Genomic DNA, 19,431 nt, shown 5'->3' on the forward strand with positions numbered 1-19,431 from the left:
TACTTACATGTAAAGCTAACCCTGTTACAGTTAATATACTTTAATATAGCCGGAAATTTAATGCTAAATGGTTTGTTGTAGGCTTAATTTTTTTAATAATGTTCACATTAATGTCATTTTTTTTCTCAAATAGTCTTTAAATCATCGAAATTTATACTCAAAAAGCATATTGATGCAGTTTTTTCAAAAGGTAAGTTTAATTTAGATAAACAATATGGCTTTACATTTATCTGTAGTGCACTGTACCACATCGAATTTTGGGCAGGAATAACACTCGGGTACAGTCTAATAAGGACCGGGTACGTAAGTATATTAACCTTACCCGAGGTACATGCAAGTATGCTTAATGATACCAGGGGTACATGTAAGTAGTACCCAAGCTGTGAATAACCAATCGAGCGTGAGTAAAGTAGATTGTACCTTATGTCTTTAATAATTGCAGAACAATTACCTTAATTATTTCTATATTGTTTCCATTTGATTACAATTTATTTATTTGTCAAATTCAATTCTGCAGTGCTATAAATATGCACCCCCCCATCCAAAAAATTTATTTCGTGCATATTGATGGGGCTTTTTTATTTATTTACCCCTTTTCTGCATTCCTCCCTTTTGTGTTGGTAATGTGAACATGAAATGATGAGCACTTTCATGTTAATGAATAACTTTTATTTTTTTTATAAATTTTGGCATATTGCATATTGCCAAGGGAGATGTTTACTGAGGATTCCATGCCATTAATGTGCAGGCTGTTGCTGACGCCAGCATGAGGTAAATGTAAATACAGTATTATGATTCATTACCTTATCATTAAATTTGGTATAAAAGCAGATAAATACCATAAAAGGTTGAAATAAGCGTAATGCTTATCATCATTGACATCTAATAATCATTAGTTACGTACATGCGCAAAAATCATTAACTACCACAATAAGCACCATTAGCACTGTGTGATCAAGCTTTTGTTCTTTTATGTGTTAGCCAATGCAGCTATCAGTATTATCTTTAAATATTGTCTTAAGTTACATTATTTTATCTAGGTAACTAAAATATAGTGATTTGATAATACTTAAGCTAGTTTTGTGAAAATTATTGAGATGCTTTCCTACCTTAATCTAACAATATTAACTGTGGACTGCTGTTTTATCAAAAACAAAGCAACTGCCCAATAAAATATTTCAATTTACAGCAATATCTGAGCACGAATGATGAGGGTCATCTGCTGGGAGATAGTGGGTATCCGTTAAGGACTAACCTGATGACCCCTTAACCTCATCCCTCCCATGCTGTGGAACAGGCCTACAATGACCATCTATGTAGAGGGTGGGTAGTAGAAAGGGCATTTGGAGTGTTGAAATCACGAGATTGGTAACATATTATATAGGTTGTGAAATATAAGTCTTATTAGTGCGAGATCAACTTACCACAAAGTATTTAAATAAAGTATTAGTGCCAATCTCTTTCTCACAGTGTCTTAAATCAAACGTAACTTCTAAAGCTTGATAACGTACAACTTTAATAATCAAATTTTAGAATTTATATGTAAATTAACTTTTATAATAACTGAAGGTTGTTTGCATGTGTGAATATGATGTTTCATAAAAAATGTCCGTTTAAATAAACTGATGATTTATTCATTTTATTTTAAATCTTAAAAATTCATTTTGCTTATCCTCAGACTCTATGTATGAAATATTGTTAACCAATGCATTTAAATGATATTGTGCATTAATAGTGAATACAGGCACAAATAAAGTGTTTTGTAGGCTATATATTATATATAATTTATATTGAAATTAAATTAATGTCAATGGTATAAGGACAATTTAGTCACTTAGACAAATGTCTATGTTAAAGAAATACTTTTGATATTTGTTTAGATATCTGCATGCCACTGGTGGATGTTGGCCTTTCAAGTCCAATAAGTGCTGTGAAATATCAACTGTGTACATGCCCCTGCATAACCTGTGTCTGGATTCAAACGTTCCACTGATAGAGGAATTGGTTGGAAATGTGATGGAACCGGAAGTTTTGAACAACACACCAGTACATCGAGCAGCATGTGATAAGAGGCAGCAGCTGATCAAACTGTTTCATAAAATGTGTTAAAAATTTATAGTTATAAATGTTATAAAGTGATAGATGGCTTGAGTCTTCTCTGAATAGGCAGAGCTACACTACTCAGCCAAATGGCGTAAAGTTGTGTCATAGCTGATTTGGAAGGATCGGTATTCCTGGTCGTCTAAACACAATAGTTACAACAGCTGATGTTTGCATGTTTTATAATTGTGTATGCATAATTTGTCTAATATTTACTTCAAGGTTATAGGTTTGTAAAAGAAAAAAATGTCAATGTTCTGAGGACCAATAAAAAAAGTTATGTGTTAGGTATTACCCAGTGCTTGATTTAATATTTATTTTAAAGGAAACTTTTCCTAAATTTTGGCAGATATTCAAGTTTTTCATTAAACGCTTTTATATTGATACATGTAAACACTGGATCTAAAAGGCTCCAGTAAAAAAAAGAATACAATTAAAGAAAGATAAAAAGTAACTCCTACAGGGCTCAAACCACTGACCCCTGAAGTAAAAGCCTCACACTTAGACCACTTGTCCGTCCATGTTGATACAATGAGTGATGTATTTTACACTTTATAAAAGCAATCCTCATCGTGTCACAAAATATTACGACAACAACAGAACTCTACAAATTATTCAATCGTCGAGTGTTGCAGCAGATAGTTGCAACGCTTTAAAATTTTCAAGTTTTTAAATCGTCAAAAGTTTTCGCAGTACGTATTTTTGTTTGAATTCGTTTATCTGGTTTCATACAGTGTTGTTCTCGCTTAATGTTATGCATTTGAAAAGCTAAACAAGATAAGTATTGATGCAAAGCATCAAAGGGCGTCGGGAATTTCAGTGTAAAAGGCACTCAATGAAGTTACATGAAACGATTTTATTTCTACTGTAAATATAAATATATTGGCAGATTATTTTAAACGAAATAGAAAAAGATACTGGTATAACCATTAACTATGATTTTGTGCTATAACCCTCAAATAACCATAATTTATGATGTTGTGTTATAACCCCAAATAACCATTATCTATGATTTTGTGTTGTAACCCCCAAATATTTAATAGTTCATTTTATTTACATTGGTTTCCTTTTTTACTGGCATCCGTGTGCAGTTTTTATTAATGGAACAGAACTGTGTAGGTTTTAAAAAATCTGCTACATCTTGTAAGCGCAATTTCATATTTTTCTCAACTTCAAGGGGAGATGATTCTGAACTTATTCTTACGTTGCTCATTTACGATAGGGGTTGAGTACTCATTGATATGAAAATACTGTAAAAGTTAGAAAAACAAAATGATTGAAAACTGTAAATTGCATAAAGAAGCTGCATTTTACAATACTTTGAAATTCAGTAAAAGATCATAAAAGATTTATTGCTCCGATATTCATCATTTTCAATAGGGTTCGAGGAATACTGATATAAAAACACTTATCAAGTTTGGAAAGATTCAAATGAAAGTTGTGAAATCTTTTAAACAAATGGAAATTGTTTATTTTGTCAAATTAAATAGAAAACAATTCTGGACCTATTGTTTCTCATTTTAAATGAGGTAAAAATGCCCATTGATATAAAGACACTGTAAGTTTGGAAAGAATCAGATGAAAAATGTTGACCTAATCACCTAACCAAGCAGTTTTTCACTTTTATTTTTAAATTCAAAGAGACATAATTCTGGACTAATGGTCCGATATTGCTCATATAGAGTTTGGGTTGGGTCCCCATTGATAAAAAAAACCTGTGCAAGTTTGGGAACAATCGGATGAAAATTTTGGACTTCGAACAAGGATTTCAAAATTTCTCAAATTGTAAGTTAGATAACTATGGACGTAATGGTCGGATAATGCTAAAGGGCCCATGCCACCTGGATAGTAATACGTGTCGCGCATCGCGCTCTATATGTGGTTCTTAGAGAAACTCCGAGGAATGCTTGACTCTAGGGAAACGGGTTGCTGGGACACAGCTCCTCCTTGATAAGCGGCTGCTTCCTTTATCGCAACTCATTGTTACAACCAATAATACGTGTCGCGCTTCTCGCTCTATATGTAGTAGGGATAGTACTTAGGGCCTATGATAGACAACCATAAAAATACATGGATAATAGATGTGTTGTTTGCATTTATTTGTTAATATAAAACACGTGTATTTTTAATAAGATATTTACGTGATGTAAGAAATTTTAATTAACGTTATCACCACGTTGCATCCATTAATTTAAATAAAAATGTCCAATTGTAGTAAAATGGATTTTAAAATGTCTATATAAAATAAAGCTTTATTATATTTATTAACCTGACTGAAAAAAATATCAGCCGCCGATCTGTTCCGTTCGTGCCGGAACCCGGGATTGAACCGGGGACCTTTAGATGACTGTTGCGTAAACATCTTCAGTCGTACGCTCTCCCAAATGAGCTATTCCGGCTGACATTCACTTATGTACTGCTATTTGGTGAAGTTGTGTATAGCGATCGTTATTATACGTCTATTAATAAACTAATACATTGTACGTTTTCGTACCACTGCGCCTTCCAATAAACTTGCTTGCGCGATAGGTCGTCAAATATCGTACTACATTGATTCTCCACAAAATAAGCAAATTAGAAAAAACACAAAATAAATATATTTTGATTATGTTTTGTTTTTATACAAAACATCATTTGTTTTTATACAAAACCAGAAAGTTTCGCGTATTTGCCCAATCCCTGTGATCTTTCCCCTGTGATCAGTTGTGGATCGGTTATTAATTTAAACAATTAGCTTTGCATTATTGGCAATACATGTTGTTATAAATGTAATAGGCACAAATTCAGTTTTTATTTACACTAATTTACACACAAAAAATCACCACTATGCAAGATATTCTGACAACAAAAATATATACATTGATCCGTAAAATAACTTCTCCTCCCATAAGCGAAAAAAATGCATTACATACTAGTCGCCGCACTCCAATGCGACGCCAATGTGTCCTGGCAAAATTTTCTATTCAAGGGAGGCAACTTAAACATAAAACATCGATTAATCATAACACAATACACTCCCTTATTAATATGTATTATAATAGAAATGGTTTATGCAAACCTGTTTAAGAGTCATGCGATTTAATTGATTAATCGTGTTCTTTATAGTTGCACCCATCGAAACATGTCTTACTCATACAAGACATCGTATGCTTCGGAAAACATGAGTATGGCGATAAGTGCCGTGCGCAGGAAAAAAATGACTTTACGAAATGCGGCCAAAAAATATGGGGTGCCGCAGTTGAATGGACCGGTTGAAGGCCCCAGCGATCGTTTCTGAAGGCCCTGCACGTCACAGGGACCTCACTGACGAGGAAGAGGCCGCCCTTGCCGGACTCCTGAAATACATGGCTGGACAGGAGTTACCGGCGAGCCGTGAAGTGTTGAAGTCCAAAGTTAGAGACATAATAAATGCATCTGGTAAATAGAATACATACTTTGAGACTAGAGCAACAATGCAACTTCAGGAACGTTTTCGGGAAGGAGGCCCTTATTATCCAACACCAGTCCTTAATTTATCAATGCCGCGGAACGGTCAATGCAAACCATTTGAATAATTAAGTTATCATTTATATAATTTTACAATTTATCAATTCATATTACTAGACTATTGTGATAGTGCTTTATGTTTTTAACAATTATTGTTCTTCGTTGCAGTTCTTTGATTAATCATTAATTGAAATATCTTTTCATTTCATTCCTCAATGTTATTATCCTGCCTTTTTTGTATCTGTCAGATATGTTGTAATTTTAGACAAATCCTGGCTGGACTGGTAAAGAAAAGTCTACACAGCGTTTTATCGCTCTTAAAGATTCAAGCCATGTGATTAAGAGGAAAACGGCTTAAAATGGTCACAACAATGCTCAAGTGTGCGTCAGCGGCAGTGGTAGATTTCTTCCAAACAATGGTAGTGTACAAAGTAAGTCAGAATAGTCATTCCCGCTAGTAATTAATCTATTAATTATACTAAACTTTTAAATATGAACACACACGTAAGTATACAAATCTCAAAGATAAACATTTATCAAGAGTTAAAAAACTATTATGATTGATTCATCGTATGACTTTTTATAACCATTATAATGCTACCTCTCTGGCATGTAAATATAACGTGATTGTTATGAATATTTTTGACAGGGATGTCTCCCCAATACAGAGATCGAGGATTTGCCAGACTCGTGGTTGTTCGCGGCCAATGAGCCTGGTTACGTGAACGGCGACTTATTCCACAAGTGGTTTACCCACATATTCGTCCCGCACTGTGGCAATGCACGACCAGTCTTATTGGTCATGGAAAACCACGAAAGCCACGTGACGTTATCTACGATTGAAGAGGCCATAATTTTTTTTATATTTTGGTTGGATTGCCCGGCAACACCACACACATGCTCCAGCCGTTAGATGTTAAGGTAAATTTACAAAGCTGTAAAATAAAAAGTAATACTATGATTTTTGTAATGTGGTGTGGTTTTCTTTCTGTACTGTAATTATACAAATAAGTCAAACAAGTGTTTGGTTGGTTTAGTTCATACCACTTTTTATCACATGTATTTATTTTAATATCGTTTCTGTTTTACTGATTTTCAGATATTTGGACCTCTCAAATCCAGAGTGGACACCATCTGTTCCAGCCTTCCATACGCCAGAAAGGGGTTACTGGTCACCAAGGCGAAGTTTCATGCGGTGTTGAGGCACGCAATGGACCAGGCATCCCCGGCTTCCGTACAGAATTCGTTTGCTGTGTCGGATCGGTGTCCAGTCAACCACAGAGCTATCAACACTCACAACTGGTGGCTCCGTCATTCGCCCCGACAAACGTAAATCGTAAGTCAAAGCGCACAGGGTTACGTATTAAGCATTGTACATACGTAAGACATTGCATGCGTTGCTGGTGCATTTTAGAACTTGAAGAACAATGTATTATAGTATATTATTATGAATTGCTTTAACTGGTAAGACGGAGATGGAATCACTTTGTTGTTTTTGTACCGGTATAAGGTGAATAAATGTTATTATTTTAGAAGCGCCAACATTCGTTGCTGATACCTGTCCAACGTGCGGGAAGTATACAAAAAAAACACTGGTTGAGATGGGCATTGTTCTCGCACGGTTGGGCAAGATCCTGGCCCCAACTCCAGAGCCACCAATGGAGAAGAAAAAGGCATCAACAAAGCGTCTGCAGAAAGGCCGAGTTTTGACTTCAAGCCAGATTGTTGGTGAACTGACAGTACGTGACGTAAAAAATATCGATTAAGCATTTAGTTATTTGTGGAATATATCAATGAATACTTTTTTTATTTGTTTAACATCCACGACTCTTGTAATGCTTGCATGAACATACCGTATATACGATGGCATTTTATGTACAATGCTTGTATTGGCATTATTTCAGGAAAAAGAAAGACAGAAACAAGAGAAGAGAGACATTATTGAGATGAGAAGAAAAGAAGCTGAGGAGAGAAAGCAAAAGTAAGAACAAGAGCGTGTTCAAAAGAGGCAAAGAAAAACGGAAAGACTGAAGAAGAAACGACAGATAGAAGAGGAGGCTGCAGAACGCAAACGGGAACGAGTGGAGGCCATGGCAGAAGCGGCTGCTGCGGCAAATTTATGCGCCAACTGTGGGGAGAGAGGACGTGTGGACGATGAAGAGAGGAGTGTTAAGTGGTATGGGTGTGACGTTTGGCGCAACAAAGGGGTCTAAACTTTAACTTCTGCTCGAGCAGAAAAAAATGCTGCTCGAGAAGCATTTATTTTTAGAATAAGCCATTGAACCCGTCAGCCAATCAAATTTAAGCTTACAAACGGACGACATAAACTATCTCTACGGAAACGAAATAGACCGGTGTAGCGTGAATATTGTCAGATCGTGAGATCTGTCACATAAATCGGAAATCTGACGATTTTCACAGTACCCCCGTGAGATTGCTCCGATCAGTCGCCGTGAAAAATGTCAGATTGATAAAAAAATAATATTTAACGCAATGTTGTTTCAATTCAACTTAATTTCGCGTTTTAACAGCTTGCAGTTATTTTCGGACATCTTTTTTTCGGACGTTGAACCTAAACACGTTGTTCACAACAAAGATATCAAAACAGTAGTTCTAACACCATGCAAACATTTGAATTTTAAAACGAATTTCGTTTGAAATGTTATATATATCGATGATGTACATGCATTACGTTGTAAAGAAATATGGTAATGCCTAATTTACAGTCATGAGTGTTGCAGTGTTTTAATACAAAGATATAACATTGATTTAAGAAAATATATTCAGAGAATATATATATATATATATATATATATATATATATATATATATATATATATATATATATAATAAAAGTAAAAACACGTGTCTGGGATTTTAAATATATATTGATTTAGCCAACGCGTTTCGCATAGCTCATCAGGGCATAATACAATATATATATTATTTCAGCTTAAAAAAGTTAAAAACTGATTATGAACCAAATTCAGTTCCAGAAATGTATAATCCCAATCGGTGTTTTTATCATTATTTTAGCTAATTCACATGTACACTCAATTCAGGAAAACTATTGTATTATATTTCACATAATCATAGTTACCACTATCATCATTTATTTAATTTAAAAAACTCGATTGGTAATTGTCGGTTCGGCTCGGGTAATGCTTTAAAGTACCCCGTGTACTCTTAAGTATACTTTAATGTACCCCGGGTACGCTAAATATACTTAAACGTACCGTCGGTCTGTCTGTCAGTGCAGTCACTCACAAATTTTTTAGGGCTTTATCTCACTTTATGGGTGTATAAATACAGCTCAAGTACCATAACCCTTCGCTTTCTGAAATAAGAGTTATTGCGCTTTGTTGTTTTTGTATGATGTAACTAGGGCTATATCTCAGATACTATACAAGATTTTAACACGAAACTTCATGGGTGTATAATTATCAATGCACAAGAACCATAACCGTATACTTTTTTACATAACGGTTATTGCCCTTTCTTGTTATTGTTATTTTATGATGTAACTTTTCAGGGCTATATCTCATTTAGCGAACCATGCATAAGAACCATAACCCTTCACTTTCTTAAATAAGAGTTATTGCCCTAGCAGATAAGTCTACAAAGTATTTTAAAACCGGTTCATGAACATGAAATGATAAGTCATTTCCGCCATCGCGATTATTTATTTTAAGTCAATATGTTTTTGGAATCTTTGCCCAACAGGTGGTTTTGCAATCTGAGCACCACAATCATCAATATTTTTGTGTGGATATAAAGATTTTATAAAAATTTAGGATTATAGAACCTTAAGTTTCATTGTGCTGTACTTGTTTAGGAGATGTGTAATACCAACTGGCTACTTCTGTTTTCAGAACTTAAAGGCACATATAGTAAATATGATTCATATTTAAATTAAGAAATGTTACAGTTGAGAAATGCATTTCTCATTGAATCACATGTTAATAAAACCATCATTTTGAATAGAAATTACACATGCAGTAACAACCAGCTGCAAACAAATTGTTTCTTACATGATTACTTATGCATGTCAAGGATAGGAAATTACACACATAAGGAATGAAATATGATCAATGTGCAGGTATCAACAGTTGTCTTTGATTTAATCTATCTTGAATAGTGCATATTTTTTAACATGAAAATCTCATTTCCCACAAAACACTAAATTAAAAGTAACAGGAAGGTGGTAAAAAATTCATTATTTCAGTTACAAAGCAATGCATTGAAAACTATCGGTACATTCAAGTTATCTGTATAAAACATGACATCAACTTAAAATCAGTATCAATGCATGTATCACCTAAAATCCGCAGATGTTGAGTAAGATTGCCTTTTTAAACAAAATATTATAATTGCCCTAAAATTAGTGATTTAACAATATACATAGAACTATCATGAACCATTTTCAACATTTACTTTGTTGTTCTAAAATTTAAATATATATGCAATTTCAAACTATTTATGCAGGTAAACCATGTACACACACGTCTGTCTATCTGTCCGTCCTGGACACTATTATCTCCTATGCATGTGCAAATAATTCAGGAACATTTACATAACTTCGATTGAAAATTGTGTCATTTTACATCTACACTTAGTGGTAATTACATATTTTAAATCAAGCACTTAACAAATTTAGAAATAGTTCGCTTCACAGACAATTGGATGAACAGTAAAACTGCCATATTCCACCCTACTGGGGGCATACAAACAAAATTATTTGTAATTTGAAAGTTATTTTCATTTTAGTAACCTTTCAATTAGTATTATGAATCTTCCATTGAGCTTCAAGCCTTGCAAGACCATTTAGCTGAACGGAATTAACTGGGGAGGGATATTATGTTTATTGTATTTACTATGTAAAGCAACTTATTTAAACAATAGTTACATCAATCAAGATAAAAATTAAGGACCAATATGGGATTAATAATTCATGTTATCAATATTATTATAAAAACAAATAATTGTCAATCAAATACTTATCATTTAAAATACTCAAACATACTGAAAGTCTCACAGAATATAACAAACAAGAACAGTCTTCACGGTAACATATTTAAACCACTAGCCCGAATTATGAAGCTTTATCTGAAACAGACAAATAATGCAATAGCCCGACTATATAATATAAAGAAGTGAAACAGTATTGCACTTCTATCATACACACCTTCGTGGTCATTTATTTATGGCAAGGAACCAATTGCCAAAACGGTACAGCACGGCACAAAAGGAAACAACATATACATAGTAAAATAAAGCTGGGGTCAATAAAATTAATATAAATTATTAATTTTTAGTAGCCCGAATAACATTTCATCAGTCCCTGGCTGGCGGGCTTATAGTTAGTGTGGAGACTGCAGGAAGGCCTGAAAGGCCCGAATTGGCTAACCTGAGATACAAAGGAACTGACACGTTCTGTGCAGCCCAATATATCATTAGAACAAAATAATGTTCTGACCAAGTTTCCCAAGAGTGAACTATAAATGTAATTTTAAAAAAAGCTAACAAGCTTTTACTATAGACATATAAGGATAAATTGCCGACCCGCTGTGGTCATGTTTTTCAACAGACCGGAACCATTTTCGAAATCATCCAGGATATCATTAACATAAACGGTCTTACCAAGTTTCATGAAGAATGGACCATACATGTGACTTTAAGAGTGTTTACAAGTTTTTACCAAATCAATTAGGAACAATGATCCGCCCCCTGGCGGCCATGTTTTTCAACCAACCGGAACCATTTCAAACTCAACCAAGATATCATTTCGACAAATATTCTGACTAAGTTTTATGAAAATCCGAAAATTAATTAGGCCTCTAGTTTGTCAACAAGGTTTTACTAAAGTCATATAATGGAAAACTACCCCACCCCCTGGCGGCCATGTTTTGCTGGCCAACGGATCCATTTTTAAACTTGTTCAATATATGATCATTTGGATAAACCTTCTGTTTAAGTTTAGTGATGATCGGACAATTAATGTCACGTCTAGAGTGTTAACGAGGTTTTAATAAAGCCATATATGGTAAAATGACCCGCCCCATGTTTTTTAACCAACCAGAACCATTTTCAAACTCGTCCAAGATATCATAAGGACAAATCTTCTAACCAAATTTAATGGAGATCAAGCAATATGTGTGGCCTCTAGTGTGTTAACAATGCAAACGTTTAGGCCTCACGACACACAACACACTACCTCACCATTAAACAATAATCGTGTTGCTATGTTGAACAGATTTTTTAAAACATCAATATTCCCGATTTATTGCAATTTGGGATTTCAATAAAGAAACAAAAGATTTCTACAGAAGGTTTTTTTTACAATGCACTATTAAAACGAACATGGATTAAATTATAAGAAAAGTCATTTGAAATTTTGATGAAAGCACATGATTTATGTATTGATAACCGAGAGCGAGACTTGTTATTCTGTATATTATCCATTTACAATTGATAATATTGGTTAAACTAAAGTATAACTGTTGTCCATTTATATGAACATTGATTTTAATGCATTTTCACGGTGCGAAGAAATGTTCAAACAGTGTATGTGTTTATGCTTTGTAAAATCTGAAAAAAAAAATGGTTGACATTTCTTACACAAGTTGTTTGCGCAAGTCAAGATATTGACAGGGGTCAGGTTTTTCTTTGGTTTAATATCTATTGTTGATCTAATTATAAGTGGTTATTTGTTGAAAGAAAGTATCTATTAATATGAAAATATGATTAATGCATTTATACTTAAAGACATTTCAATATTAGGCAAATACATGTATTAAACATGCTTTTACTATACTTATTCTTAGTTAACAGAATTTCATAATTTGTACAAGTTCGCAACTTGTTTTATTCACAATTTTCAGAAGTTAGCGTCTTATTCTTTTACAATTTTGAAAAGTTTGCGACTCAATTTTTCACAAAGTGAGGCGGCCAGGGCCGCTTCACAAAATCAGGAAAAAAAGCCCTGCATATGTCTATAAATTCAATGCAGCTTGTATTAAAAACTTAAAAAGCGTTGAGAAAGTCCTAAATGTTGTTATTTTTTAGCCAGATTTTGTTTACAGCTTTTCTCTTACTCGCATCATGTAATGGAGGAATGGAGAACACTATCCTGATACTTTTCATACTTTTGGGAGCAGCCTTCAACACACGACAGTTGTATGCAAGTTAAAATCTATTAGGAATTCAAATTAATTAAATATCTGCAAATGTGAAATTATAATGTTCAAAAGCTATTATATATGATCACAATGACGCCATCTTAAATGGATCATACAGATTGCACATGTTTAAGGTATTGAGAGGAACAAATATTTCTACATCAGTAAACTTGACTTGCGCTTTCGCCAGACCCACACAATGTTCAATGCACAGTGCTATTACGATAGCATGCAAACATCAATCTAAATTTATAGAAAGCAAAACATTTGTGTATTTTGAGTTATACTCTTTAAATTCACCATGAATTCAGCCACCTACCCAACATGAATTCATAAGCATGATCATAATACAAAATTTCAATGAATAAAATTGCTCAATTTGTTGCGATCGAGTAATTGAGCATACAAGATATTTTAGTTGCGATGTAAATGAATGCCAGAATTTGTATCTGGATATCCATATGTAATATCTGTATACTATCATGATAACCATATTAATCAGTAATATTGATCGAGATATTAAGTGTTGTTTTTATATTCTTTTAGCAAAGATCTTTAATAAATAGTAAGTCATACTAACTGTATTATGTATATCACTTTAGATGAATTATTACCCATCAAATTACTAAAATCATTAGGAAAGTGACAAGTAAAGTAAAACATTACCAGTATGCTACATGAAGGCTTGCCTGCACTGGGGGTTTAAAACCCAGGACAAAAAGAAGCAAATACTAAAACATAACCACTATACGCCATGTAGACTTGCCTATCCTGAGGGTTCAATACCCAGGACAACGAGGAGCAAATACTAAAACATACGGAATCCTGAGAGTGCCATATTTAATCTTGCACTTCTTTCATCAAGGGCGAAACTAGACACACGAAGCGATACTTTATATTTTTCTTGACAGTCGCGGCGACCCACGATATTTTTCTTAAAAGTCGCGGCGACGCACATTATTTTTCTTGACAGTCGCGGCGACGCATGATATATTTAATACGATATATCGACCTTGTGTAGGTGATGATGATGTGGTCGATCTGGTTTTGGGTCCTGCCGTCTGTTGATGTCCATGTAATTTTGTGGATCTCCTTGTGCGCGAACAGGGTCCCTCCTATGACCAAATCGTTCTGTTGGCAGAAGTCGACTAGTCTCGCCCCGTTGTTGGTGATCACATCCACTCCATGTCTTCCCATGGTCCTCTTTTTGTCTTTGTTGTCGCAGCAAACCTTAGCATTGAAGTCGCCGAGCAACATCAGCACGTCCTGTTGGGGGATTTCCTCTAAAACACTTTGAAGGGCGTCGTAGAATGCATCCTTGTCCTCTTCTTCTGCGTCGTCTTCTTCATATATAGAAACTTAATATATGATTTAAATTACAGTAATTAAACAATTGCAATATCAGAGCTACTAATTCACACAAATCTGACATGCAAATTGCACATAAAGTTATACAAATAAAATGTTGATAAGTTTCCAATTCTTATTGGAATGGGTTAAATAAACCATTGGCTAATTTGCTTAAATATCATATTGAACAATATTCAGCTTAAAGGAAACATAATAAAACAAGGAACCGTCGGAGACCGGTGATCAATGCTCCCCAAAGGGTTTTTTTGGTCACAATATTGCACTATATATTCAGATAAAAGGAAACGTCTTGAGGGCTCAGTAGTTGGGGGACAATAATTGCTTTATAGAAAATGTCAAAGGGCCAAAACTCTGAAAAATCATCCGACCAGAACCCGCTAATAATAAGCACATCTCTTCTTGGTAGTGAAGCTTCCCATAAAGTTTCATTGAATTCCGGTCATTAGTTGCTGAGAAATAGCCGGGACAAGAATTGCATTAAATGTTAAGTTAATGGAAAATTTCAAAGGGCCATAACTCTCTGAAAAATCATCAGACTAGAACCCGCTGATAATATGCACATCTCCTCTTGGTAGTGAAGCTTCCCATAAAGTTTCATTGAATTCCGGTCATTAGTTGCTGAGAAATAGCCCGGATAAGAATTGCACTATATATACAGTTAATGGAAAATTTCAAAGGGCCATTACTCTGTAAAAATCATCCGACCAGAACCCGCTGATAATATGCACATCTCTTCTTGGTAGTGAAGCTTCCCATAAAGTTTCATTGAATTCTGGTCATTAGTTGCTTAGAAATAGCCCGGACAAGAATTGCACTATATGTACAGTTAATGGAAAAATTCAAAGGGCCATAACTCTGTGAACAATCATCCGACCAGAACCCGCTGATAATATGCACATCTCATCTTGGTAGTGAAGCTTCCCAGAAAGTTTCATTGAATTCCGGTCATTAGTTGCTGGGAAATAGCCCGGACAAAAATTGTGCACGGACGGACACACGGACGGACAGACGAAGCGGCGACAATATGCTCCCCCCAAAATAAATTTTGGGGGAGCATAAAAATGTTTGTGGATATTTGAGCATGTCTATTTCACACAAAGGAATCTTCTTTAGGTGTCAAATATCTCATTTGCTGAGCTATTCAAAATCCTGTGGGGAATATTGAATAGTTTTAAAACAATACAAACTGGTTGGACCATAGTACATTATTTTGTTCCCCATAAAGCTTTTTGAAATGTTTCTGAACTAAAGGATCACAGTAGCTTAAAGGGGTATACATGTAATAACGCTGTTTTTAATTTACTATAAACCTTATTTAAGCAATACATATTCTCTCTTTTCAAGCTGAAATTTATAAAGAAACATTGTTATATTTATGAAATTTTTAGACAAGATTGAAAAAATGCCCTTTATCACTCACCTGGGTAATGGGGCATGGCCAAAATTTACCCCGGGGGCATGTTTTGAACAGTTTTTTTCTCAAGGACCAAAATCTGAGGCCTACACCATTTATCAAAAGTGTAAAGAGTACAATGCATTATGGGACACAACTTTCATTGGACGAGCAAATTTTAATTTAGATTAAATGCAATACGATCAGGTACAAAAAATGTTTTATTTTGTCATACAAAGTATGTAAAAAAAGTGCTTCCTGGGGACTTTCTGATAACGGGTAAAAATGAAAATGAATATATGTTAACAGTTACACTGCGTTAGCATGTACATAAATCATCTTCATAATTTCATTTATTTTTCTTACACATACTGCTCTGATAGGGAATACATGTAATAAACACTGACTCTTTAGTTTTTTACAACTTTATTGACATTACACAACAGATAAACACCAATTAGCTGTCGAAAGTGGTTTAACCTCTACGCGGTTAAAAATCTAAAATCGGTGAAACGGACAAATAAAGCAATGAAGCTGTGATCGTCGCTATCTTTGTACCGGATTTGCTCCATTTTGAATTTCAGATTTCCAGTTTGCGAAGACATTTTTTGCCATTTCCCCATCGGCGGAATATTTATTATTTCTGTTATTTACAATGTATCCTAGTTTGCGGAATGCATATTTCCGAATCCCATGTTGCCGACTCCTTTTCATCGCGAAACAAGGTGAATTACGGCCAAACAACGCGGTAAGTAGCGTGTCCATCCCACGGGAAGTGTCACCCATCGAGAAAAGTGAACACTGCTGACGCAAATATAAAATAAGAAATGCCATTGAAATCCTTCTAGGAATGCACAAATTACAGAGATGATACTAATTTCATACAGAATACTCACACACATACACACACAAGAACTCAGGATTAGAGGTAAGGTGTGACTAATATATGCCCTCCTCAATAATCGCCAAATGTTCGAACAAGTTCGTTAAATTGCTGATCACCAGTGGATTTTAAATTGAAAGTTTCAGCTATGGTTCTCATATTGCAGCAATTACTAGTCAAAGGCCTTGAGTGATTTGGCAGGTATGATATGAAAGAAATTCAATTGATTGTAGATCTTTTTCAAATTGCCTGACACTACACTCACACAAAGAAATTTGCGGAGCGATTATATCTTATAAATATATTACTATGTTCAGGTATTCAATGGGTAGGGTAATCTGATGATAGGAGCTATTGAAGCATGGATACTGAATAATTTTAAATGTCATAATTGGACCAAAGAACATTTTTAAGGCATAGCATGTCCATTATAATAATTTAAGAGTGTTATCAATTCAAATCATCAAATAAGCAATGTCAATTTTGTGCCATTAGTATTGTCAGAGAGAAATATGTTAATAGATCTGTTATTCAGCTTTTAAAAATGTATTTCACATTCCAATAAATCTAAGTTAAATTGTATACTCCATGGACATTTCTGTTTTGCAAAATTATTGTAAAACTATTGAATTGGTCATAAGTGATACATTATCTTGTGCTTCTAAATTTCTTAATTTTATAATCATACATGTACTTCACATATTTATACATAAACGATAAACTGCAATAATGGGGTTAGGCTTTTCCATGGTTTTAGATAGAGTTTACCAGTCCGAATATTGTTGATCTAACAGTAAGTGGTTATTTGTTGGAAGAAAGTGTCAAGACAATGAAAATAAATGAATGCCAGAATTTGTATATGGATATCAGTATGTAATATCTGAATACTGTTATGATTAACTATATAAATCAGTTATGATGGCCGAGATATTAAGTCTTGTTTGTATATTCTTTTAGCAAAGATCTTTAATAAGTAATAAGTCAGGTTTTCTCTCATGTTTACAAGATGTTGATGTTGTTGTTGGTCACAGCCAAACGGCCGCATTAATCTCCACTGGTAAACGTCATATGTTCAGTTTTGTGACCCCCGGGGCCGGGTAAAATTTGAGCCCAGGGGAATAATTTGAACACATTTGGTAGAGGACTATTAGATATCACTACATACCAAATTTAGTAGCCCTAGGCTCTATAATTAAGAACAAGAAATTTTTTTAAGTTTGCACACAATAGGCCTTATTTAAGCATATGTTCGTTTTTGTGACTCCTGGGGCAAGGTCAAATTTGTTCCCAGGGGCATAATTTGAACAAACTAAGTAGAGAACTATTATATGTCACTACCTACCGAATTTAGTAGAAATAGGCCCAATGGTTATGGACAAGAAGATTTTTTATAGTTTGCACAAAATGGGCCCAATATAAGCATATGTTCAATTTTGTGACCCCTGGGGAACGGTCAAATTTGATCCCAGGGGTTTAATTTGAACAAACTTGGTAGAGGACTATAAGATGTCATTACATACCAAATTTGGTAGCCCTATGCCATACGGTTTAGGACAAGAAGATTTTTAAAGTTTGCACAAAATAGGCCTTATATAAGCAAATTTTCGATTTTTTGACACCCCCAGGGCAGGGTCAAATTTGATCCCAGTGTCATAATTTGAACAAACTTAGTAGAGGACTATTAGATGTCACTACATACCAAATTTGGTAGCCCTAGGCCCAATGGTTATGGACGTTAAGATTTTTTAAGTTTTCACAAAATAGGCCTTATTTAAGCAAATTTTCAATTGTTTGACCCCCCCCCCCCCCAAGGAAGGGTCAAATTGAGTCATGTTGGTAAAGAAGTATGCACAATATTAAAGCAATATGTCATGGGACATAGGAAATATTTGGGGTGGTACGCAAACTTTAACATAGAGTTATTAATAATGTGCATATTCTAAGTGGAAAAAATGCCATTATTCTTACAAAATGGTTTGGGGTCATGTTGGTTAAGAAGTATGCAAAATATTTAAGAAATATGTCAAGGGACATAGGAAATATTTGGGGTAGTACGCAAACTTTGACATCTGCACGCTAACGCTTACGGGAAGCCAATACCGGGGTTAGTAGGATAGCTCCACTATATATATTTCATATAAAATAGTCAAGCTAAAAATTAATATCTTCTAGTGCATCTGGGGCATCACCAGCCTTACCAGCTGTTTCACAAGAAAGAGAGCAATCCTTTGTCACAACTTCCATAAACTTGTCCACGTTGAAGTTTTACAAGAATGGTTGAATATGAGCACCAAATATTTTCTCTCCCAAGTACCTTGGTATGTTTTGCTGGTTGTGTTCATGTCGGAATGTTGGTGGAACTCTGGTTGAGCCAAGTTCTGGACCACTGTTACCGTCATGTCTTCTAATGGTGAATCATTGGCATCATCTCCTGCATCACAAAATCGAAAGCCACGTTTAATCACAACATCAATCTACATAACTGTCCAGTGTCCATCTAATTATTGTATTAAGGAAATGATTAATAAAACATGCTTGCCAAGAATTGTATGTTAAGTCCTGATTTTGATGAAATAAAGAGTTTTTGGAGGTTAATTCTTATTTTCAAAAAACCTAATTGAAGGGCAAGTCATCATTTTGATAAAATGAATTGTGTATCAAGTCCTCACTTTTATGATAAATCAATTGTATGTCAAGTCCTCACTTTTATAATAAAATAAGTTTTGTGTAAAGTCCTCATTTTGATTGATAAGAATTTTTTTGAGAAAGTTCTTATTTTAAAAAACTGGAGTCATCATTTTGATAAAATGAATTGTGTATCAAGTCCTCACTTTTATGATAAATCAATATGTGTGTCAAGTCCTCACTTTTATAATAAAATAAGTTTTGTGTAAAGTCCTCATTTTGATTGCATTAATTTTTAAAGAAAGATCTTATTTTGAAATAACTAATTAAAGGGAAAATCATCATTTTGATAAAATGAAGTGTGTATTAAGTCCTAACTTTTATGATAAATCAAT

The 19,431-nt window shown here is 34.3% G+C and overlaps 1 long non-coding RNA gene across 1 annotated transcript; it reads left to right on the forward strand.

The window, feature by feature from the left end:
* Nucleotides 1–313: 313 nt before the first annotated feature.
* Nucleotides 314–2,220, forward strand: LOC127867114 (uncharacterized). The gene is made up of 3 exons (XR_008043284.1): nt 314–771; nt 1,190–1,323; nt 1,881–2,220. It is a non-coding gene; the product is annotated as an uncharacterized LOC127867114 (long non-coding RNA).
* The last annotated feature ends 17,211 nt before the right edge of the window (nt 2,221–19,431 follow it).

The sequence above is a fragment of the Dreissena polymorpha genome, chromosome 1 (assembly GCF_020536995.1).
Source record: "Dreissena polymorpha isolate Duluth1 chromosome 1, UMN_Dpol_1.0, whole genome shotgun sequence".
Classification (NCBI taxonomy): domain Eukaryota; kingdom Metazoa; phylum Mollusca; class Bivalvia; order Myida; family Dreissenidae; genus Dreissena; species Dreissena polymorpha.